General features: G+C 36.1%; 1 pseudogene; it reads left to right on the forward strand.

Annotated features, from left to right (window-relative positions):
• The first annotated feature begins 22,020 nt into the window (after positions 1 to 22,020).
• LOC114610399 lies at positions 22,021 to 22,305 on the forward strand (annotated as a pseudogene).
• Positions 22,306 to 26,695: the final 4,390 nt, after the last annotated feature.

Raw genomic sequence — 26,695 nt, forward strand, 5'->3', positions numbered from 1 at the left:
TTGTTTTGTTTGTTTTTTTTTAAAAAAAAACAGAACTGTTATGGGTTACTTCTAGGTTAATCTCAGTTTAAATAAAATAGATTGGCAGAAATTAGAAGACATAATATTTTCCTATGTGACAGTGTCCCATTTATTCTGTATATAGAAAAGGAAGAAAGTAGTTGCATCCAAGGTTAAATATATGAAAATGTCTACTAAGAAGGAGTAGCTCTCCATTTGTGATAGTTTGTGATTGAACCAACATTATTTGGTGTCTCAACTGTTTTTTTCTGAATCAATAACGTCTAACAAAGAGAGGACAGTATGTTCTTTGTAAGCAGAGGCTTTTTGAATTCCATATTTAGGATAGTGTCAGATGTACATAACTCCAGTCTTAATTGGGCATACTGAGCCAGCAAGGGCAAACGAGAGTCAAGGGAAATTGTTTCCTTGACTAGTCATAAGTAGTAGTTTTTGTTTGTTTTTGTTAGTTTACCCACCCTTTGTCATATGGGATTGACTAGAAGAGTTAAAAGGAAGAATTTTAAGGTACTGGTGACTCTAAAAGGCTGAAGACTTTGTTGAGTGCTAGCATACAAAGAAAATGATTAAACCACAAAGGAAATCATCTCTTTGGTGTAGATCTAGTGAAAGAATGAATATTCAATAAAGAGTATGATCCAGATCATGGGGTATCTGCAAGCATACTAACCAATAATTACTTGTCTGTTTGGTTGAGGTTTTTTCTGAAGAACTTTAGGTACTTCAGTGGCTCACAGAGTTGCATTTCCGAGACAATTTGCTAGATTCTTCTGACACAGACACTCTTGTCATATGGTATTAGGCCATGCACAGAGGTAAGGAATAAACTGACTATCTAAAGAGTAGACATAGACACCAATAATTCAGTTCTAGACTTGCAACATTACAAATCTCCATGATCATTGATGTTTTAATCAATCTTGAATGTTTAATGTTGATGAAGCATTTTCTTTGGTAAACCTTAGTTTATAGTTCTTCCCAAGAGAAAAACACTAACATCTCTATTCATTTCATATCCCACCAGAGTTTAGTGTGAGATCACACTTACAATGGCTAACTGTAGATCTAGAACCATTTCATCAGAAATGGATGGAACTACATAGTCACTGAGAAGCAATTCCAATGTCCTACTTCTCTGAGCTAATGACAATGTAACTTTATGCTTCTATGAATCTGCCTATTTTAAATATATCATCTAAATAAGGTCATGGTCTAAGGCCATACCACCCTGAAGACATCTGACCTCTTTAAATAGGATTAAACATTCTTCTGTTAATGTCTTATACCTATTAGTATAATCATCTCAAATTCATCTGTTAGACACTAGCACAAAAGTTACCCCACCCCTTTCTTTTTTTTCTTAGCTGAACAATCCATTGTGAACAGAAGCTATGGCTTTTTCATCTATTCATTACTTAATGAGTTATTAGTTCTCTCTCTCTCTCTCTTGGCTACTGTAAATGATTCTTAAATGAGCATGAACAGGCAGAAGTCATTTGAAAACCTGTTTTCAGCTGTTTGGAATAAACTGAATTCAAAATGTGAGATCTACTGTGGTTCCACTGTTGATGTTCTCTGGCTCTGAGCTGTTTTCTTTATCTCTTTGATTTTCTTCCAGCACTGCACACACTTGTCAGAAATGACTGCAGGGTTTTGTTTAATTTGCATCCATCCTGAGGCCTGTGAGGTAGCATCTCTGCGTGGGTTTTGAGGCTAAACGCAATTATTGTAAACATAACTATGATGAGAAAAATGAGCCCCTCCACTCTGCAGTCGGCCTGAAATCTCTTGATAGTTGAGATTCAAGAATTCCAGCACAATTAACATTTGTCTGAAAGTTTCTCAAATTGAAACTATTTCTTTTTATAGAAAATGTTAAAATACTAATGGACTTTGCTTAAGGCCTAAGCCTTTAAGACCTTCAAAGATGACTTTACTCCCTTTTTAGATATTTTTAGAAATTTCACAAATAAACCTAAAGCTTGGTCTGCAATAAAGCATTTTAGCTTCCCCCACAGCCCTAGAGCTTTACCTTATCAGCTGTAATCCTAGCCAGTCTTGGGAACAACCCTATGATTGCATTTGGGATTCATAGCAACCCTTAGAAGATAATAGCTTTTAAACCCACAAATAGCATGTTTGATTGTTTTTTAGGATCATGACTTGAGACTCTCCTTTGAGAAGTCCCTCATTACTTTTGAGTCAGCTTTATTTTTCCCCCCATGCACTCTCATTTTTATTAATGCTAAGGTTTAACATGTACGTTAACATTTCTTTTACTAATTCTCCTTCACACTATCTTACTTGGTGGTTCTCTTACGTAGCAGGTTGTAACTGAATGGAGATCTCTAAAAAGTCACACAAACTCCTCATGCTCTGAGGACCAGAACAGAGTATGTCTCTACTCCAACAACATAGAGAATTTGATTTTAATATCTTCAATAACAAGTGAAGTTGTTTTTAAAAGACACTTGCCCTCATAGAAGCAGGAGGAGGGGGGATAGGATAGGAGGTTTCTGAGTGGGAGGGAAATAGGGAAAGGGGATAGCATCTGAAATGTAAATAAAATATCAAAAAAAGGACACGGCATATTTCATATCTTCATTGGAGAAATATCTTCAGATCCTTTACCTATATTTTCTATGGAAAGGAGAGGCTAGTGAGTTTTAGATCTTTATGAATTATAAGTGCTTTTACTGTTATTTCACAGGCCCTCTAGTTCCTGTCCGATCCTTTATCCCTGGAATCAAACCATACTGATATGTAGTCTGTTTCCTCAGACCAAAACCTGACAAGTACTCGTTAGAACTCGCAGGCCCTCCATGGGAAACATCAACCTAGCCTCTTTATCTTGCAACCCAAGATGCAAGTTGCAAGATGGTCCTACCCAGTACATACTCCCATGCCTGGAGTCACTAATGCTAGGCACATGGTACAAAACTTCCTTCCAATCACCCAGAAAGCCCGAAGAGTCAGAAGCACCCTTTTCCTGGAGGTTTAAATGCTCTTTCCTTTAGATCTATCTGTCTGTCATGCTATATACAGCAAGTATCTGTTCTCGTGCTCCTCCATTTTCCGAGACTATAACTCCTAAGGAAGCTGCTGCTGGAATTGTAAAGCCTGCTCTCCCTCTTCCAGACCCCAGGTGTTTCGAAGGGTAATCTTGCATCACCTCCTTTATCAAATTTTCATTTTAATTGGTAGCAGGAATTTATCAGATTCCTGACTGGGTTGCAGATATTTGCTCTCATCCTATAGTTGCTGCTGCTGCTGCTGCTCCTGCTCCTGCTCCTCCTCCTCCTCCTGCTCCTCCTCCTCCTGCTCCTCTTCCTCCTGCTCCTCCTCCTCCTCCTCTTCCTCCTCCTTCTCTTTCTCCTTCTCTCTTCTTCCTTCTCTTCTTTTTCCTCTTCCTCCTCCTTCTTCTTCTGTTCTTCTTCTCTTTTGATTTTTAACTCTGCTTATTGTTTCCTTCTATGTCCAGCATGTCATAGTTTGATTTAGTCTCTGTTTCTTCGGCTTCACTTTTCCTTCCCATTCATTTGGTGTCCTGCACAAGAACTACTATGATTTTATACCCTGTGACTGTATCTTGTTTTTCTAAAAATTTCTGGTGCAATCTTAATAAAAGGTCATGTTAACTATGAACAATGGTAGATTTATTATTTTCCAAATTTGAATATGTTTTTTCACTTAAGTCAAGCAGTTAAATCAATATTGAATAGGAATGGAAAGAATGGGCCCAGGATAAAACAATTCTACTTGCCACAGTATCTGATCATTTTAGCGTGGTGGAAAATTAATTTGGTAGTATGTAGTGGAGGATTTTTGCATATCTTCATTTTGAATGTTTGCCTATAGCTTTCTTTCCTTGTAATTGTTTTTATTATCAAAGCAATAGTGGTCTCCTAAAATGAATTTGGAAGAATCCTTCTTTCAACTTTTGATAACATTTCGAAAACTATTGGTATTGTTCCTTCATAAGCAAATCTTGTTGTGGGTCTTCTTTTGGCTGAGAGGTTATCTGGTAATGGAACCAATATCTTAGTCTATTTGTTTTTCCGTTTTCTTTATGAATCAGAGTTGGTAATGTGTATACATCTAAGATTATCCATTCTTCTAGGTCATTAAAATCTTCATCATATGATTTTCCTGAGTTTCATAATATATTTTAAGTTTTTCAACATGAGTTCTAATGCCAGTTTTTAAAAATTTTGCTTATTTGTCTTCTTTCCTAGAGTTTAGATGTTTTTGAATGTTTTTGTAGAGTTGTTCTTTGAAATGTAAAATTTTATTCTTGTAAATGCCCCCTCATAATATCACTTTTGCTATCTACTGTCATACTTCAATTCCATTTCCACTAAGACATTACCCAATTCATTTTGTATTTCATCTTTCATTCATATATTATTCAACAGTCTGTTTTTAAATTTCCACTTTACTTTTGGTTTCAATTTCTATTCATTATATTTTGATAAATGATATTTTATATGTTCTTTCAATCTTTTCAAAGTTTCTCAGGAGTAATTCTGTGACCTAAAAAGTGATTTCTCCTGGGAATGTTCCATGTTTATTTGGAATAATGTATACTTTGCTGCTGTCTGATAATGTGCTCTATATGTATTCGTTAGATTCATTTAGTCTATATTATTACAGAAGTCTTAAGCTACGTTGCTGCTTAGAAGTTCTAACAATTGCAAGGCATTATTGTATAGCTATTTCTCTTAATTAAACCATTTCCTTAGAAAAAAGAAGGTCAGAGGTGAAGAGATGGCTCAGTGGTTAAGAGCACATGGACTATCTTTGTCCATTCTTGATTATTCTCTATGTATATTTTAAAATCAAGTGTGTATCTTGATATATTGGATACCCACACATTGGATTTCATAACTTTTTAAGGTACTCAATGTTTTGTATTTTATTGATATATTCATTTGTGTTAAAAGTAATTACTTGGAATTTATGATTGCTATTGCTGTTTTGTTAATTTTTTTATATTTTCTTTAGATAATTTGTTTCTCTCTTCTTTCCTCTATCTTCTTCTGTGTTCACTGTTTTTTTGCACAATGGTATCCTTCGTTTCTTTGTTACTACGTTTATTACATTTTTGCTTTGTACATGTTCTAGGATGTTCTCCTCATCTTGTAGACACAGGAAATAACTTAGTGTTGTGAAAACCTATTTTAAGCTAAGAATTACTTCAATTGTTTATCAAACTTCCTCCCTTTTATGCTTCTGCATCATGCTTTCATGATGACTCACAAAATATGCTTTTATATTGTATACCATTAGCATTCAGTACAAAACATCACAGACAGATACCTTATACTATTATGCTTATTTTGTACCTTCATCATTTACTTTATGTACTGAAATAAAAAGCAATTATGAGACAGCTCTAGTATTCAAACAGCCTGGATTTGTCTGTGTTTTTACCTTAAGTAGAGAGCTCAACCAGAGATCTCTTCTTTCATAGAATTTCATGTTGCTTTTTGTTAAATGGTTTTTTGATTTGTTTATTTATTTATTTATTTATTTTTGCCTCAACTTGAAAGACTCCTAATTGGAATCCCTCTGAGCTGATTCTAGATAAAGGTCACAGTTTCTTTGTATCTTAGAGCATCTTTATTTTTTAACTCTTCAAAAATATCTTTAAATTTTGATCATATATACATGGGACAGTTTCTTTAGTAGTTTCTAAGGAAACTTTGAATTATTAGCGTCTAATAAATGTGTAAAACTGTTTGGCTTTTTGCATTTTCCTAAATGATAGAGGATAGTATAGTTAGATTTTATGATATACATGGTATTATAAATCAATTTATGATTTTATTGTTTGCATCCTAAACAAAATTTAGCTCCAAGTACTCACAAAGAGGGATGCTACACATTTCTTGACATGTTGGAGCATGTGTTAGAACAGAGCATCCAGTTTAAATCAAAGAGCATATTACACCAATATATATATATATTTGCCATTCATCTGAAGTTCAAAATACCTTAGTGTTATTTCCTCTGCTTTTAATATACAGTGTTTTAACAAAGCTACTGTTGTTAGTTGATTCCTGTGGGAATTAAGTATAAGCATTAAAAATGACTAAGCCCTTTCTCAGTTAGGATGTGAGATGCCCTCACAAGAATTACAGCACAGATAATAATACTAATAAAAAAGATATAACAAGAAAAAAACCACTGAAAATATGCAGTTGTGCCAGATACATCATCTAACCTTTAAGCAAAAATTAGTACACGATCCTTCCAACCATTATGTCTTTAAGATAGAAAACTTGAGGCTTAGTAAAAATAACTTGTTAAAGCCACATCTCAAGGAAGCAAAAAAAAAAAAAAAAAAAAAAAAAAAAAAAAAACACTCTAAACAAGCCTGATATTTCCCAGAGTCTGTGGGCTTTCTCTAAGTACTGTTTTTGATGTATAAAAGTCCAATACCAGTGAGAACTACAATCAACCTACTGTTTGTCCAGACTCTCTCTCTCTCTCTCTCTCTCTCTCTCTCTCTCTCTCTCTCTCTCTCTGTCTCTCTCTCTCTGTCTCTCTCTCTCTCTCTCTCTCTCTCTCTCTCTCTCACACACACACACACACACACAGACACACATTTTATCCATATCCATCTATCTACCATCTATCTATCTATCTATCTATCTATCATCTATCTATCTATCTATCTATCTATCTATCTACTTATCTTTCCTTCTACCTATCTACCTATCAAACACTATCTCTGTCTAAGTCTGTATGATTCCATCCATCCATCCATCCATCCATCCATCCATCCACCCATCTTCCCTCAAAGGGCCAATACAAATATTATATCTATGATGCAATAAATTTTAATTTAAATATCACTAAGTAACATCTCTGTGCCATCATTCTTCTACACTGAACTGTATTATACAATAAAATGTACAGTGTTCTCAGAGAAATGTTAGCCATAGCTGTTGTGGACCAAAGATCTAAATGTTAAAGATCTCTTTTAACAGAATAACATAGTCATTATTTCTGAGTTTGGAAGTTTGTAGAAGACAAGTATGAACTTATATATCATTCAGAAGTGTTACATATACTAATGTGTGATTTTTCTTTATTAGCTATATTGATTCTTTACTAAAAATAGTTTGTTTCATGATCTGTAGTTGCTGAGAGTGTATGAGTTCATATAAATAAACAAAACTGAGTATTCAAATTATTTTTATTGAACAAGTAATAACTTAAAAATAGCATATATTTTATTACACAAATGATATGTATAAGTTTGATCTATGAAAAGGTTATTTCTAAATATATTGATTTTATTGAGCCAGATATGATCTCATATAGTACCATAAGTAAGATGATTGCATATCTGATTTTACAAATTACCATTCTTAAAAGAGGAGCTGTTAGTGATCACACCTGAACAACTGGACAAAGATCCAGGGTTATCACAGATAGGTTATATTTACCACCCAATCATCTCTATCATAAAGACTTCAAAGGATTCTCAGTACTGTATGTGATAAAGACTACACACTTTATCTGAGAGGGAAAATAGGTTCTGGTAGGAATAATAGACAGCTTTTGACACCCTAATTCAAGGATATTTACTCTAGTTTTTGGTAAACCAAGTAGTGTTGAGTATGTGTTCCATCCCAAGGAGTGAACCTTAAGTCAAATTATATATTTGAATTCCACCATTATCCTAGTATAATTTGAAAGTAGAACAGTACTATAGATTAAAGGGTTTATGACTACATTGCTGTTTACATTTCTCTTTTGGTAGCCTACAATGTACCTCCTCATACCAAAGGCACACATCATAGGGGTAAAGGTTCTATGCAAGTACTAGCTCAACCTCTCCATGTTCAATGAGTTGTATGTGTGCTACCTTCAGCAATGAGACCTCAGCTGTCAGTTTGTGAAGAGCAACCTATTATAATTGTCTCCTCCTCTTCCTCTTCCTCCTCCTCCTCTCCTCCTCCTCCTCCTCCTCTCCTCCTCTTCCTCCTCCTCCTCCTATTCCTCTTCATCCTCCTCCTCCTTCTCTTCCTCCTCTTCCTTCTCTTCCTCTTCCTCCCTTCTTCCTCTTCCTCATCCTCCTCCTCCTTATTTTTCTTCTTTTTCTGGTCAATGAATGTAAAGCTATTCCCCACTTTCTTTTCTATCAGGATCATTGTTTTCATCTGTTGCAGCTTTGATCCATTTGGATTTGAGACTTTTGTAGGGTAGTAAGTATGGATCTATTTGGATTCTTCTACATGCGGCCATCTAGTTTGCCTAATAACATATGATAAAGAGTCTTTCTTTTTTTCTGGTATGCATTTCTGGCTGCTTTATAAAAAGGTCACATATCCATAGGTGTATGGATTTATCATAAAATATTTTTAAAAGATATTTTCCTTGGATCATAGTTTTAGATCTCTACATTCATGATAAATTGGAGCACTGAATTTTAGAGTTAGAGCAAAACTGTTCACCTCAGTGCAACCAGGATGGAAAGTGAGAGAGGAGGAAGCTGGAATCTCAATATCTAGTTAAAAGCAATGCTTACAGTGACCCAAGAGTCGTCACTTCTTAACATGAATATGGTATATAATATGAAGTAACATTTTGTTTAAATGTCAAAAATTAACATTTCTATGCCAGTAGCATCCACATTGAAAACATTTTTAAAAAGAAAAGACCCTACTCTCTGAAGTATTTCTACTACCTCCCACTTGTGTCATTAGCTAGAGACATATCTTGACAAACGTGCTTTTGAGAAGGCGTTTATGATTCCACTACATCAAATTTTTATTCAGGTGAAATGTTTTAAAATTAAGTTAAAAATACAGAGAATATATAGAAGAATTCCTCTCATTATTAAATACTCTCTTCACTGGAGACAGAAAGACAACATGCTTATTACAAATAGAAAATAAATAATGTAAAAAACAATCTTTGCTGACTAGTTAACAAAGCGTGGAAACCTGTAATCCACCATTATTCTTTACCTCATTCTTAGCGTATATTCTTCTGTATAATTATTTCAATATAGAGGAAACTTTCAGTAGAGAGGACTTTTTTATTATCCTAATAGGTGCTTATTCCTAGGCTATTTGATTTTCTTTATCCTTTTTTGAGCTTAATGTTGTAATTTAATTATTCTTCCCTCTTATAGGGAACTGGCTATTAAAGAATAATGACCAGTATCATTATTAGCACTGCACATACTGACTTCCATTTGAATGGCACTTTGCAACACGCTTTAAGGTACAGGACTTAACACACTTAACTCACCTCATCGTACTTGGATTCCTTTTCCTCAGTTCCAGCATCCAGAGTATTTATTTTCTGTGCATAAATCTACAGTCCCAAACATATATCCTAATATAAGAATTACCTTTAAATTTAAGAATACTATCAGGTACAAAAATGCTTAGTTGTTGATTTTTAAATCCAATTATTCCTTGAAAAAAATTCAAATTATATTTGATACATGATCCCTTATTCTATCAAAGAAACAACCTTGAGAAAAATTAAGACTGATTTCCAAATAAATAAAGATGACTTGATTTTATTGTTTATTAATAGACTTTTCATTTAGGATAATGAAAAAACCGTCACAAAGAGGTAAATAACTTAAATTTAAATTAACTATTCACTAAAATATTTAAGTATAAATTTAAATGCCAGGAGCTGTCTCTAGGCCTATATGCATCTAAAAGCTATGGACCTCCCTCCACATTTACCCCTATGAACAACAGTCAGCATGCAAGTTTTAAAAGCATTTTAGCAAATATACTATTGTTCTTACATCAATATTGATCATACCAACTTTCAAAAAAATAAGGTAAAATAGATAACTCTTTTTTAAACATGATCTCTTTCCATTGAAATTGATTTAAGAATTTGTAGAATGACTGGCACTTGGTGTTTCTCCAAGGCAAGCAGCCATTTTTACTGTTCTTGAAGCAGTGAGGAATTAAGGGGAGATGCAGGCCAGTACAATATGATAAGAATAAAATATTTAAGAGCCAACAATAACAACCATATCTGCTTCACAGTTGAGTGTTATCTAATAGTGTCTTTTAAAGAATTATTTGTTGTTTTACATGTTCATATGTAAATACTTTGTACGTAGAGAAATCAAGTAAAAGATCCCATGTCAGACATGGATTTCAAGGTCAGAGAAAAACTCTGTGGGGTTGAATCCCTACTTTCAACCTTATGTGGGTTGTAGAGAGCAAACTCAGATGACCAGGCATATGAGGCAAGCAACTTTACTCACTGAACAGTCTCTCACACCTTCATTTTGAGGCCCTTCTTCAAACATTTTAATGGAAAATATAGAAAATAGAAAAATAATTCTACACATACAATCATAGTCAATTAATGAACTTGAAGATGCTCTACTAAAACACAGATTTCTAGTACTACATGTAAGTAAAAACTAGATATTTTAAACCTTAAAATACTGAAAAGGCAACTAAGAATAGTAGAGGGAAGAATTAGCATCTCCCCAAGAATGAGACTCCGTATTGGTTGTTCAGTGCAGAGTGGTGAAACTTTAAACTCTATACACATAAACAACAAAAACAGGCACAGTAGATTTTAATATATATGCATGTACATAAATAAATTTATATGTAACAATAATCAAAGAAAATCAGGCTGTCAACTTGAGAGTAGGAAGAAGAATGGCGGCGGGGCTTGAAGGCTACCTGGAAGAGGCTGAGTGGAGGGCAGGGAGAAGAGAAAGTGATATCATTCTATTTCAAAAAAAAGTTTTGTTTTGTTTTTAAATAAATTGGTAAATAATAAATAATTACAATGCTTAGGTTCTTAGACTCCATTGGACATATTTGTAAGAGAACTTACAAAGAGTTTCACATCAAATCTCCACCTTAATAACTCATCTGATATGATGTTTTCAAAGTGTTAAAAGTTTAACATACAAATGTGCAAGGAAGCCTATAATTTAAATTTTCTCTTAAGAGGTTGTGTCCAAGAAAAAAACTAAAGAGACCTCTTCTAAAAGCCTTATCTTGTATAATATTATCAAGTATAACCCCCAAATAATAAGAAAGTTGATATCATTTTGAGCTCTGCTCACAACCTTCCTATGTCCCTTGACAAATACCAGCTTCTCCAGGGGTTTGGTGATTTGAAGGCTAAAGCAGAGTCTCTAGCAAAGGTGGATGATAACAGACTACACAAAGCAAAGACAAGCCCTGAACTTTGACCTCTTGTTCCAGCGTCATTGGATATTAGCCCTCTATTGGATGTAGGATTGGTAAAGATCTTTTCTCAATCTGTTGGTTGCTGTTTTGTCCTATTGACAGTGTCCTTTGCCTTACAGAAACTTTGAAATTTTATGAGTTCCCATTTATCAATTCTTGATCTTAGAGCATAAGCCATTGGTGTCCTGTTCAGGAACCTTTCTCCTGTGCCCAAGTATTCAAGGTTCTTCTCTACCTTCTCTTCTATCAGTTTCAGTTTATCTGGTTTTATGTGAAGGTCCTTTATCCACTTGGACATGAGCTTTGTACAAGGAGATAAGAATGGATTGATTTGCATTCTTCTACATGTTGTCCTCCATTTGAACCAGCACCATTTGTTGAAAATGCTGTCCTTTTTCCACTGGACATTTTTAGCTCCTTTGTGAAAGATCAAGTGACCATAAGTGTGTGGGTTCATTTCTGTGTCTTCAATTCTATTCCATTGATCTTCTTGCCTGACTCTGTACCAATACCATGCAGCTTTTATCACTATTAATCTATAGTACAGTTTGAGGTTAGGGATGGTAATTCCTCCAGAAGTTCTTTTATTGTTGAGAAAAGTTTTTGCTATCCTGGGTTTTTTTTGTTATTCCAAATGAATTTGAGAATTTTTCTTTTTAACTCTGTGAAGAAATGGGTTCCGATTTTAATGGGGATTGCATTGAATCTGTAGATTGTCTCGGCAAGATGGCCATTTTTACTACAATAATCCTGCCAATCCATGAGCATGGGAGATCTTTCCATCTTCTGAGATCTTCTTCAATTTCTTTCTTCAGAGACTTGAAGATCTTGTCATACAGATCTTTCACTTGCTTGGTTAGATACACAACAAGGTATTTTATACTATTTGTGACTGTTGTGAAGGGTGTCATTTCCCTAAATTCTTCTCATCCTGTTTATCTTTCGAGTAGAGGAAGGCTACTCATTTGTTTGAGTTGATTTTATATCCAGCCACTTTGCTGAAGTTATTTATCAGGTTTAGGAGTCCTCTGGTGGAAGTTTTGGCATTACTTAAGTATACTATCATATCATCTGCAAATACTGATATTTTGACTTCTTCCTTTACTATTTGTATCCCTTTGACTTCTTTTTGTTGTCTAATTGCTCTAGCTAGGCCTTCCAGTACAATATTGAATAGGTAGGGAGAGAGTGTGCAGCCTTGTCTAATCCCTGATCTTAATGGGACTGCTTCAAGTTTCTCTCCATTTAGTTTGATGTTGGCTACTGGCTTGCAGTATATTGCTTTTACTATGTTTAGGTATGGGTCTTGAACTCCTGATCTTTCCAAGACTTTTACTGTGAAGGGATGTTGAATTTTGTCAAATGCTTTCTCAGCATCCAGTGAGATGATCATGAGGATTTTTTTCTTTGACTTTGTTTATATAGTTGATTACATTGATGGATTTCCAAATATTGAACCATCCCTGCATTCCTGGGATAAAGCCTACTTGATCATGATGGGTGATTGTTTTGATGTGTTCTTAGATTCGGTTTGCGAGAATTTTATTGAGTATTTTTGCATCGATATTCATAAGGGAGATTGGTCTGAAATTCTCTTTCCTTGTTGGGTCTTTCTGTTGTTTTGGTGTCAGTGTAACTGTAACTTCATAGAACGAAGTGGGTAGTGTTCCTTCTGTTTCTATTTTGTGGAATAGTTTGAAGAGAATTGGTATTAGGTCTTCTTTGAAGGTCTGATAGAATTCTGCACTAAAACCATCTGGTCCTGGGCCTGGGCTTTTTTTTTTTTTTTTTTTTTTTTTTTTTTTTTTTTTGGTGAGGAGACTTTTAATGACTGCCCCTATTTCTTTAGGTGTTATGGGACTGTTTAGATGATTTATCTGCTCCTGATTTAACTTTGGTACATGGCATCTGTCTAGAAAATTTTCCATTTCATCCAGCTTTTCCAGTTTTGTTGAGTATAAGCTTTTGTAGTAGGATCTGATGATTTTTTTTAAATTTCTTCAGTTTCTGTTGTTATGTCTCCCTTTTCAGTTCTAATTTTATTAATTTGGATACTGTCTCTGTGCCCTCTGGTTAGTCTGGCTAAGAGAAATTAGGCTCCAGAAAACCAAACAACCCTATTAAAAATGGGGTACAGAGCTAAACAACTGAGTAACCTCGAATGGCCGAGAAGCACCTAAAGAAATGTTCAGCATCCTTAGTCATCAGGGAAATGCCAAGCAAAACAACCCTGAGATTCAACCTCATACCAGTCAGAATGGCTAAGATCAATAAATCAGGTAATGGTAGTTGCAGGCGAAGATGTGAAGAAAGAGGAACACTCCTCCATTGTTGGTAGGATTGCAAGATTGTGCAACCACTCTGGAAATCAGTCTGATGGTTGCTCAGAAAATTGGACATAGCATTACCTGAGGACCCAGCTATACCACTCCTGGGCATATACCCAGAAGATACTCAAACGTATAACAAGGATATATGCTCTACTATGTTTATAGCAGCCTTATTTATAATAGCCAGAAGCTGGAAAGAACCCAGATGTCCTTCAATATAGGAGTGGATACAAAAAATATGGTACATTTGTACAATGGAGTATTACTCAGCTGTTAAAAACAATGAATTCAAGAAATTCTTAGGTAAATGGATGGAACTAGAAAATATCATCCTGAGTGAGGTAACCCAATCACAAAAAAACATACATCGTATTCACTGAGAATTGGATATTAGCCCAGGAGCTAACAATACCCAAGATTCAACTCATAGACCACATGAAGCTCATGAAAAAGGAAAACCAAGTGTAGGTGCTTTGGTCCTTCTCAGAAGGAGTAACAAAATACTCAAGAGAACAACTATGGAGACAAAGTATGGGACAAAAACTGAAGGAGGGACCATCTAGAGACCATTCCACCTGGGTATCTATCCCATGGGCAGTCACCAAAAGTAGATGCTGATTTGGATGTCAGGAAGCTACATCAGGAGCCTGATATAACTGTCTCCTTAGAAGTCTGCCAGAGTCTGACATATTCAGAGACAGATGCTCACAGATAACCATTGAACTGATCAAGGGGTTTCTAATGGAGGAGTTAGAGAGAAGGAGCTAAAGGAACTTAAAGGGTTAGCAGCCCCATGAGGAGAGCACAATACCAACCAATCAGAGCTCCCAGGGTCTAAACCACCAGCCTGGGAGCACATAGGGAGGGTCCCATGGCTCCAGCTGTATATTTAGGGGAGGATGGCCTTGTGGAGCATAGATAGGAGAGGAGATCCTTGGTTCCATGAAGGCTGGATGCCAAGTGTGGGGGAATTCAAGGGTGCTGAGATGGGAGTAGGGGTGTGAGTGGGGGCAGATCCTCACAGAAGCAGGAGGAGGGAGGATGGGATAGGGGGTTCCTGGGTGGGTGGGGTGATGGTGTAAGGGTATAACATCTGAAATGTAAATAAAATATGCAATAAAAATTAAAATGGCAAACAAAAAAATATCAAATACTTGAGTGGATTCTCTCCTGAAATAGTTAATTATTTTATCCACTGTAGATAAATGCTTAGATATTCAATTTGATGTGAGAAATCTGCAGAAAACATTTGCTAAGTTATGTAATAATGCTCTTACTTATGAATGCTTTTTGAAGTAAGATACTATCTAAAACTTCCAAAGTTGGATAGATAGCTTTGCTTTTTGTGTTTTAAGGCCAACAAAAATAACTGTTTGGAAGTGGGCTACTTTAGATATAATGTAATTTTAACTTATAAATGATGACCTGCATGTTCATTAGAAATTTCTATTGAGGTATAGTTTCCTGTCACCCTGATGAATTACACAGTACGCTTCCTGTATGTAATCGCATTCCAAGAGCTAATACTGTTCCATTATAACAAAACACAAAGTGGTTCAGGTTATTATTCTGAGAATGCTTTGATTACTTTAAGTCTGATTTGTCTCTGAAACTTCTAACTTGGTGATCCCTGCACTGAGCATACTCCAGCCAGGCTCATATGTACAGTTGAATGGACTAATGGATTTCTTTGTCTTCTGAAGTAGAAGTGTATAGTTGCTTTATTTGATGCAGACTCACGTGGTTTTTTGCTGAGGCTAGACCCATTGGAGGACACATGATGTTTGGAGAAACATAAATAGGACTCAATGGACAGTGATGGCGCTCTTGCATAGCGAGCCTCCCATACTTTGTTGGACTCGAATTCTAACTACACACAGAAAAACTAAATAGTGCCACCAAAATCTATAAAATCTTTTACCTGTGAGTTTTTCTGCACTTAAGCAATGTTACAATTGTGAAGCACAAATTCCAGATCAATCTTCTGATTCCTCAGAGTCTTCTAAAGGCTATCAATCCAGCTATCTCTTAAGTACGTCTATTATAAAATTTTCAGCTGTATAACTATCAGATCTGTCAGATCATCAACTGTGTTAACAGTCAAATTTTGTTCTTTTTATGGCATATTTTGGGCAATTCCTTAAAATCACTATATTTAATTTCTTAGACATGTCTGCTTCTATTTTGTTCATGCTATTTTCATTCAAGGTGCTAAGGATAGAACACAAAGATGCTAAGCATCTGTTCTGTCTTTAAGGCACACACCCCAATCCCTGTTTTCCATGTTACTGGACTATATTACTCATGTATTTGAGACCTCAGCTACTTGTGCTCCTCCTTCTGCGTTTCAGTCTTAGTGCTTCATGCTTAGTGCTTTTTCTTCTAGTAATTCACCTAGCCCCCAATTAATTTTCTTTTATTGGTATCCTGTTTAAAGTTCAGAATTATCCCTAAATGTCACAAAGACAGGCTTTCTAAAGACTGGGATTTTAGTAAACTTTGCATTCCTGCTGAGTGTACAGAACTGAACACTCTCTACATTAAATGCACTTGATGAACATATAAACAGAACTGATGGTTTACCCTAAATAATTCTTATACCACAGATATAGTTTCTTTGTGAATTTATCCAAATACGTCAGCAATATCTCTTATCATTCAAACAGATTTCTAATGTCCTGTTCTATAATTTGAGTGATTTGAAACAGATAGACAGCATAATGCTTGAGGGACTGTGATGGTTAATTGGTTTTAATATCTATATACATTTAGATGGTATCTTCCTCTCTATGCTGTATGTTTTCTGAAATACTGAAACACTTGGGACGCAGGCATTATAGTATTGAGAATGATATAGATGAATGGGCGGGGCAGGGTGTCACTTAGCTGTAGAATGTGTTAAGCAATTAGAAGCCTGGATTCCACCATCATTGCTAAAACAACTCCCAAAGGATAAAATGTAGAAAGTTTATTTTTTAATTAATGTTTTCCCTGTGTACGTAGCCTCAGCTGGCCTCAAACACAAATCCTCCTGCTATGGTTTTCAAGAGCTGGGATTACATGTATAAGCCATTAAAACTGGTAAGAGAACATGTTTTTAAAAATATATTTGTCAGTATTAACCTGTGGTATCCGAACTTTTCCTGTGATATGTAATGCAAACTTTATTTTATCAGGCACTTTGCTTTTGCAACCACATTGTACAAAGGGTCAGGACCCAGCAGTGTTTGCTTGTCTGGCTCCTTAGGAACAGCACCTCTCTGTCAGCTCTAATTTCAACCCTTCCTTTCTTTGCTGTACCATGTGACTGCAGAGAGCCTCCACACCCATCACCAGTCTGTTTCTCTTCCCTTTAGTCCTCAGAAGCCTTTAATTAGCAGCTTACTCTAATTATTACACTTCATCTACTTGCCCTGCTAAGTCTCTGTGTCCCTACCCCCACATCTTCCCATTTGGTTTTTTTCTTCTCAGACTATGATTCAATATTCCTAAATTGTAAAAATGAGTTATTTCAAAGTGTGTTATCTTTGCATAAAAGAGCAGTACAAAGTGATCAAAAAGGAAAGTGGTTCTCCACATGCAGAAAATTACAATGTACATTGCTTTATCGTCTGAAAAAAATGTTTTAGCAGAAAGAAGTCTTATTCTATCCTCCTTCTACATTACATCTTATATTTCGTTATATTCTATACTTCTGTCTTGGTCTCTGAAGCTCAGACTTATAAACATTAATAAGAATTATACTGTTAAATGTTCTCCATATAGAAGTATTAAAAATGAAATAACAAAATATTTCTTTAAAGTTTTCATGAATAAGTTCCTCAATAGCTTTTATTTTTCTACCATTAAAAAAAAAATCACTGATATAGTGACCTTGAATGAACAGTGAAAAAAGACAAGGTGGATTTGTGTATAGCAGACCACGCTATGGGTACGTTCTTTTTCCACTTTGAGTGAAAAGTGGGATGTACGATTCCTTTAGCAAATTTAATATCTTCTGTTAATATCTGCAAAATAGCAAAGCAAAGCATGCAAATGCCTTTTACTTTTGCATTCATCTATTTAAACAGCAGCTCCAAATACATGAAAGCACTTCCATGGGGACAAACCACGCCAGTCTTGATAGATTTGGCTTTCTCGATTGGTCTGTTCCTTTTCTTCCAACCTTCATCATCAAAGCCAAAGTTCATCAGGACTGCAATGGTAGCTGTCTAGAGGGATTTGGTCCAGATCATCTTGACCAAATGTTCTTTGTCTATGTGATTAAAAAAAAAAAAAACAGAGCTTTTCGACAAAGGCAAAAAAAGAAAATGCTCTCCTTATTCTTTCTTTGATCTCCAAAAAGGAATTCTTGAGTGGAAAGGTGAGAGGATGGATCTTAAGATTTGCTTAATGCTCTAATCTAAAAGTAAACAAACTACTTTTCCATGAAAATTTGGAAATTCCCAACAACAAAACTAACTCTTTTAAATCTTTTAATCGTAATGATGATGGTGGTGGTGATGATGATGATAACAATACCTCCCCTTTGATGAACCTGTACACTTCTGGGACTTAAATATATTTATTTACTTAGAGTCTGAATGATGTCTATAATTTTAGCAATAGATAAGCTCTGTGATACTTGGTAGTGCATCTTGATATGTAGTATTTTTCTTTCCTTTTTTTCTTTCTTTCTTCTTCCTTTCCTCCCTTCCCCCCTCTCTCTTTCTCTCTCTCTCTTTCTTTCCTTTTTCTCTAGACATGGCTTCTCTGTCTAGACCTAGGTGTCTTGAAACTCATTCTATATACTAGACTGGCCTCAAACTCACAGAGTTCCATCTGTCTCTATCTTCTGAGCTCTGGGACTAAAGGTAGGCACCACCTGGCTATTGACATATCTTTAAAAGTGATGCTTTTTGTGCTTTTTCTCCTAGCTTTTTATTCTGTTTATTTGGTTTCTGAACTGCTTTAGTAACCACATCTCTTTCCTTTCTTCTTTGCAGTGTCTGGTTTTCAGAATTGAACTCATCCCTCAGTCGTTCTGTGTTTTGCCTACTATCTCAGTTAACTCTTTTTGACTTGATGTTTATACAAATATATAAATGAGTGCATTAAGCCATTTCTCTGTGTGTTTTATTCTTTAGGGACATATCAATATTAATATAAGTTAAATTTTCAAGTATGCTCTGCAATTCCCAACTCAATGTTATGTCTTTCATAGAATTGGAAATAATTTTTATTTTATGTGAAACTTCTGCATCTCAAAATATTTTAGTTTATTCAATAGATAGTTATATAAAATACCGATGAGGCTTCTATGAAATGGGTGTATTTTTTCTGTTCAAAAAATGAATATAATCCATCAAAAGTTATAAGAAATACAATAAGAACTACAGCATGTATGAGTGACATTACACAGGTTCCCTTAAATAATACTTTTGGGGTTCAGAATTACAGCCTCAATCCTCAATAAGAGTCTCATGTACTCTTAACCCTGGATCCAACTTTCCAGCCTCTGAAGATTTCCTCTTTTTAAAAAGACTTTGTGTACTTGTATATATCTGTATGAGTTTATCCTCAACATGTAAATGCCAGTACCATTGTAGGCCATATGGCATCAGATCCATTGGAAATAAAATTATAGGGAATCCTGGGGATTGAGGATGGAACCCTGGTTCCTTTGCAAAATAAAGAAAATTTTTCACCTCTGAGCCATCTCTGTAGTCACCCAAAACCTCTCTTGTGGGGGCACTCTGTGGATTTCACTGAAAATTTGCTTTATATCATAGAATGAGGGCAAACAGATTTAACATTTCTCAGTTAAGGCTTTTGGATATATGTGACTTTTGAGCACAACAAAAGACACTGGTGACCGCCACAAAAGGAGAAATTTTCAGCAGAGTGACTAAATTGAGACATTCAGCATATCTGGAAATCTATGTTTTGCCTATGAATTTGGGATAAATGGTTACAATCTTTCATTGAAGTTATTCATAAGTGAGATCATATTCAATTTCACATTAGTGTGCCAGAATAAAAGAGTTGTATCCTTCATCTAAGAGATTTCTTCAGTCTCATTCATAAAATTTTGGCCAATAAAAGGATAATATGCATATAAGTTGTAACATAATTCTGAAAAAAACAATCACTGTTATGAACTGGACTCATAAATAGAGTCAGAAGAAAGAAGAGGAGAAAAAGTATTTCAACTACTGAGGTAAGGCACTAATTTCCATCTGGGTCTGAAATATTTGGCTAACAAAATTCAATTTGTGTGGGGCAGTGGGTTTTGAGACCCAGCTGGGTACCTGGTCGAGTAGGCCTTGTGCTCTGGAGACCCTCCAGGGACAGAAGGAGTTTGGCCTTGCTCTTGGGCACCTGGTTCCTCTCACATCGATACAACCCTTCCACAGAGAGGTTTGTGGCCATTGGTCACATAACACAGGTAGAAGGCATGACACAGGCCCCAGAGCCTCAAGACATCTCCATATTCATGAGATACCTAAAAGTCAGAGGATATAGCCAATTAAGTATTCCTTCCCAGACCCTTATCCTCCTTCAAAAAGGTATTTAACCTCAGGCCCACCACCCTGAGGTATAGCTTCATCCATTTTCTACCATGAAAATAAACATTTTAAGACCATGGATTATCTCTCTTCTTTGTGGCCCACTGTGGCGAACGTATTCAACTACTGAGCTGCCTTCTAATCTCCTGCTGCTGACCTCTCTACATTCCAGCCAAGGAGGCCACCAACTCAAGTAAGCAAGATGAGCTAGCCATGACCCAGCCAAGCTAGTTCCCATGACCAAGAGCCCCCTTCTTGCAGTGAACAGCTGGAGAGTCTCCCCCTTGCACCTTCGGCTGCAGGTTGATCCAGCTCGGTCCTTCTGTGGCCTCTCAGCAGTGCCTGAGAGTGAAGGCCCAACACCAATTGGTTCCCAGCCACCTCCTGGCCCAGGGATTTCCAACCCAAGAGCTCTGCCCCCTCGAGGTCTCAGTCTGTGTTCTCTCCACCCACAGAGTGGAGTCCTGTAGATTCTCACAGCCCAATGTCTGCCCTGTGCTATGTGGAGTGAACACAGCCAAATTCTCAATCTTTTGCCTCTTTGAGCTACAGCACCAGTCCCTTGGGGCAGCAGACAAGGGATGCATAATTCAACCCAAAAGGACCCACGCCCATGTGTTCGAGCACCCCAGCCCAACAACTGATAGAGAATGTGGAGCCCAGATGTTGGGCTCTGGCATGAGCATGGGCCTGGGTCCTGTTGGGATCAACTGTGGCTCTAGGTCTGTCCCCTATAGGTAGCTGGGGCCTTGGCTGGGTCTCCATGGCTGGAATGTAGAGATATTGGTGGTGGGAGGTTAGAAGGCAGCTCAGTAGTTGAAGACCTTCTTCACAGTTCCCCACTGTGGGACCCAAATAAGAGAAGCAGTCCATGGTCTTAAAATGTTTATTGTCATGGCAGAAAATGGATGAAGCTGTACTCCATGTTCTCAGGACAGGCCTGGAGTTAAATACCTTTTTCGATGAGGAGAAGGGTCTGGGAAGGAATGCTTAGTTGACCACACCCTCTGACCCTTTAGGTATCGCATGAATATGGAGATGTCTTGAGGCTCTGGGGCCTGTGTCATGCCTTCTACCTGTGTTATGTGACCAATGGCCACAAACCTCTCTGTGGAAGGGGCTGTAGTGATATGAGAGAAACCAGGTGCCCAAGAGCAAGGCCAAACTCCTTCTGTCCCTGAAGGGTCTCCAGAGTACAAGGCCTACTCGAGCAGATACCCAGCTACCTCTCACAGCCCACTGCCCCACAGATATGCTCCTTTGTCTTTGGGAATCTGAGATTCTTTTATAGAATACAGGAGTGAGGTTTATTTTTAAAGGTTGTTATAGAGTGAATTAGTTATTTTTCTAATTGATATGACAAAACACAGGATACAGAGTACTTAAGCGAGGGGCAAGTTTACTTTGGACGATAATTCAATGGTGAAGTTTATTACAGCAGAGAAAACCTGGTGTCAGAAGTTGGATGCTCCTTATACTTTGCATCACTCTCAGGAAACAGAGAGAGTATATAAACTGGGGCCAGCTATAAAACAAGTGTCCAACCTAGAGTCTTACTTCTTCCAGCAAGGCTTCATCTCTTAAAGGCTCATAGCCTTTCTAAATGGCAGCACCAGCTGGAGTTCACACCCATGAGGCTGTGAAGATCAACTAGCGAGGTGATGTAAAACATTGGGATGGAAGGGAAGGAGGAGGAACAGGAGTAGGAGAATAATAGTTAGGTGTGAAAGATAGAAGGGTGTGAATGAGTGGAAGGAGGTAGAGTGTGATTATGGGAAGAACTGGGAAAAATATTGAATATGATCAAAATGCATTGTAAAAACAAAGAAAGAGAGAAAACTCAGAGACACAATGTCTATCTGTGGGCTGTAATATTTGTGGTGTTGACTATCCAGGGGAGAATTAAAAATGGATGATGTTGACAAAGGCAAGATTTTTGTTCTGAAGTGTGTCCAGTGCCACACTGTAGAATAGAGGGGCAACAATAAGTCTGGGCCAAATCTCCATGGTCTATTTGGGCAGAGAAAAGGTCAGGCCATTGGATTTTCATTCAAGGATGCTACTAAGGACAGAGGAATTAAGTGGTGAGAAGACACCCTGATTGAGTATTTGGAGAATCTTATCTGCACTGGAGTTAAGAAGGGAGAAAGGACAGACCTAATAACTTACATTTAAAAGGCTACTAACAAATAAAGTTACTGCCTTATTTATTACAAAAGCTGGCTCATAATTTTAATGTACATTGTAATTTAATTTATATACCAGAATTCAGATCATGAATGACTAACAATGCTTTTGTCAGATAGGACAGTCCTGGTTTAAGTAAAACTGACTAGTAAGATGGACATGAGTTTTAAAATAACAACTCAAGTTGCATAAATGCTATTGCCATTCACCCTTTCTCAAGAGAGGACTGGACTTAGTAATATTCTATTTTCCACAAAGGTAGTGCTGTCACCTCAGAACCTATTGAGTGGTTTTATTCTTGAATTTATATAATTGGGCATGTTAATTCTATCACTGATGACTCAGAACCAAGTCTGTGTTTCAGTTTCTGTCACTAGTGTGTACAGGTCATGGTTAACCATTAGGAGGCAACTATCTATTCCTCAGGTTGCCAACTTAATTAGAATTCCCTATGGCAAGAAATACTGCCTTTACTCCTGAACAGAATTTAGTGAGAATTATGTACAATGCTAATAAAGAGTATTTAACATTAAAAAAATCAAACCAAACCAAAACATAACACATTAAGAGGACTGGAGACAATTTTCTGATTATCTGAATTCATGCAGTAGAAGCATTTGACAAAACATAACTCATGATATATTTGCCACTGTGGGAATAAAAAGAGTTTCTTCATCTGATAAATGGGATTAAAAGAAATTTGTACACAACAATATTCCCAGTTGAAGCTATTCATGCTTTCTTCCTAAAACGAGAAAGCACCAAGAGTGCCTGTTCATGTAAGAGACATAATTATAAAAGTGACACAAAACATATTTAAAGAGACAAAGTTTGCCAACCATTAAAACAAAACAAAACAAAAACAAAAACATACAAACTGGAATTAAGTACATCATGGTATATCTTTTTATATCCCTAAAAATCACATAAAAATTTGTAAAATGTTAATGAGACTAAGAACCAAGTAGAACTCTTTGACATTCCTTTTTGCAATTCTATTTGACACAAAAAACATAGGGCAAAGGCTTGAAAACATTTGTCTACAAATTTCTTCTAGAGCCAGGAACAATGGGACATACCTACTTATGAGGCTGAGACAATAGGACTGCTCAAAAGCAGTAGGTCACAGCCCATCTGAGGAACACAGGGATATTCTTTAGTAATAAAAATAAGAGTCTCAAAAATTATATACATAGTTCATAGTATCTTCACTAATAACAATCCAAAGCAGAAAAAACAGATGTCTATTAACAGATACACAAATATCATGCAAATTATATTGAACAAAGTAAAAATCATAAGAAATAGGTTCTATATAGCAGTAGTTTATGGGGGAAGATAATACTTAGAAAAAGACCAAAAGATGAACAAACAAAACAAGAAGCAGGAATAAGCAAGGGAAGTCATCAGAGTGTGGTACAAATATGATACATGACAAACTTCCTGCCAGTCAAATGGGAACTCTGTAGCAAATAATGGTAATAGTGCAACGTGGCTCAGAGCACAAGTGCCTCAGCCCTCTAACCCCAATTGTTTATAAACTGCTTAGAAAACATACCAGGATGAGCATGACCTCAAGGCACCATTTGACTTAGTCACTGACTAGGGATTTCCCAAAATAGGGTGGCTTTGGCCCAGAGGCTAAGATAGGCCAGGAAGAGCTCACAACTGGAGGCTGGCAGCTAACTGCATTCCTGTGGTCAGCTGGTCAGCAGGCACTTTTCTGGAAAGGGTATTTAAGCACTACGTCTTCATGATTTTCAATCCATAAAGTTGAAATCACATAAATTTCAAAACCACCTTATGGCACGAGATGTTATGATGGTGGTTATCTTTGGAAAACAGAAAAATGTTGGTGGTTAGGAAGGGCTGAGGGAGCAGCATCGATGGGGTCAGTAATGTCCGAGATCTTAGCCCAAGTGCAGAAATGCAGGGGGTTTGTTTTAGGCCATACACGTTATTGATATATTTTTGTGCATGTGGTTACTTAACTAAAAGAAGGATTTCAGAAACTGCAGTAGTGACAATACTAATGTCATAAAAAGAATGAATTACTGCTGTAAATATCTAGAATTTCAGACAAGTGATAGATGATACATACATACATATATACATAATGAATTTTGATATAGAAATTGCTTATTGCAGTATACTTAAGGATAAGTTTAATTTTAAACATAATATCAAGATACATATAATAAAATGTAAGATTATAAGACTAATGAACTAAATCTAATACTTACTAAATTCAGTCCTCTAATGCTTTTAAAATTATATATATATTATGTCTTAGCTCTCTTGTATATATAACAAGAACCTTTCACAATTCTGAACTCTATATATGTTCTTTGACCTCCATATTTGTATATCTATGATGAATTTTAAATTATAAATTAGATGTAATGAGGATTAAATAATGTTACTAATGAAAAAATAAAACAATATACATTTACATCTCTATATGGATACAGGTATGGAATGATACTGTATTATACCCATGTTCTTTTATGATATGAGATGATCAAGTGACTCTGTGGTGAGAGATGTCTATTCTAATATCTAGGTCTGGAAAGTTTATTGGAATATAGTCTTTACCACCACAGAACTAAGGTTTAACTCAGGAAGTTATAGTGTTAAAATTATCATAAAACATGAATTTTCATAATAGTAACGAGAGGATATGGAATCTGAGAAAACAAAGATGCTACATGATTTAACCGCAAAGAAAGGACAAAGAAGTTTCCTTAAATGTTTGAGTTCGCCAGGAAAGACAAGAAAAGAGCTCTTTAAATAAGGAAAGAAATGTAAGAAAAGAAAGGGAGCATGAAGAAAACCCTTGTCATATTAGAACTGTTGAAGATGCTAAGTGACTCTAAGTCAGCATAATTTAGCCCAGTGTCTTAGCTAGGGTTTCCATTGCTGTGAATAGGCAGCACTGATCAGTTCTTAAAAGGATAACATTTAATTGGAGCTGGCTACAGATGCTGAAGTTCAATCCATAATCATCAAGGTGGGAAGAATGGTAGTGTCCAGGAAGGCATTGTGCTGCAGAAGGAGCCAAGAATACTATATCTCCATCCAAAGTCAGTCAAGAGAAGACTCACACTCAGGCAGCAGGAAAAAGACTCTTAAAGCCCATGCCCTCAGTGACACACTTCCTCCAATAAGGCCACAGCAACTCCAACAAGGCCAAACCTAATAGTGCCACTCACTGGGCTAAGCACCAGAGAGGAAAGAATGATAAGAAAGGGGAACTTGTCAGAGAAACTCAGGCTAGGGATATATTGCAAAGATTTGAAGTAGATGAGGCTCATGTCTTCAGTACAACGTAATTCTTTAACACAGGAAGTGACTCTGTAGTGAAAGCAACACATAATGGTATGACAACTATGGAAAGAAACAAGAAAAAAACTTACTCTCAAAAAATTATAAGTAAAAATACAATATGATCCAGTAAGTATATTACTGTTACATATTAAAAGAAAGTCAAGCCTTATAGTTAAGGAAACAACTATATTTCCATGATTATTATGTCACCATATAAAACACCCTACAAAAGAAATAAATTTGGTGTCTTAATCTGATGAATGGAAAATGAGGATATGATATGTACATACAGTGGAATTAACTCCACCTCAGAAAGCATACGCCTTGTCATTTGTGACAATATGAATGGATGTCATCACGATAAATGAAATGAGCTATGTACAGAAAAATGAGTACTCCAGGATTTCACCCATCTAAGGAATTCATATCATTGATCCCTTAGAAGAGTTGGTTCCTTGAGACTAGGGCACTGAGTAGAGGTAGGTATGGAGGTGGTCGATAGGCATCAAGTTACAATTAGATAAAAGGTCTGGTGTCCTATGGAACTGGACGTTAATTGTAGATAACAATTACTGCAATATGTCTCAAAGGGAGAAGGAAGGATTTTAAACAGTATTAGTATAAAACAAATGATGTATTTTTCAGGAAATAATTTCTGATTTAACTGTTAATATATACACATTATATTATTGTATGCTATCCAAAAATTTCCACGATCTTTATGTATGAGTAAAAATACATTTCAATAAAGCATAAAAAGATGAACCAGGTATTTAGAAATATTTGTTCAATAATGAAAAAATTAAAAAGTAGATTTAAAAAACCCCAGTGATTAACACATTCTAATAACTCAAAATAGCAGGGAAAATGATTGCAGAAAATGTTTGTTGTTCTGTTGTGGGTTGATCTGGTGCTGCTATGTATTCAAATGTTAAATACTGCCTCCCCATACACCCAAATTTGGTTGTAGTCCTTGCAAGCACATTCTCAGTTACACCAAACAATATTGTGTAAACTTTTCTTGCCAATGTTCTCTGACTGGGTAAGTAAAAATGACTGAATGCCAATG

The sequence above is a fragment of the Grammomys surdaster genome, unplaced genomic scaffold (assembly GCF_004785775.1).
Source record: "Grammomys surdaster isolate TR1022 unplaced genomic scaffold, NIH_TR_1.0 126039, whole genome shotgun sequence".
Lineage (NCBI taxonomy): Eukaryota > Metazoa > Chordata > Mammalia > Rodentia > Muridae > Grammomys > Grammomys surdaster.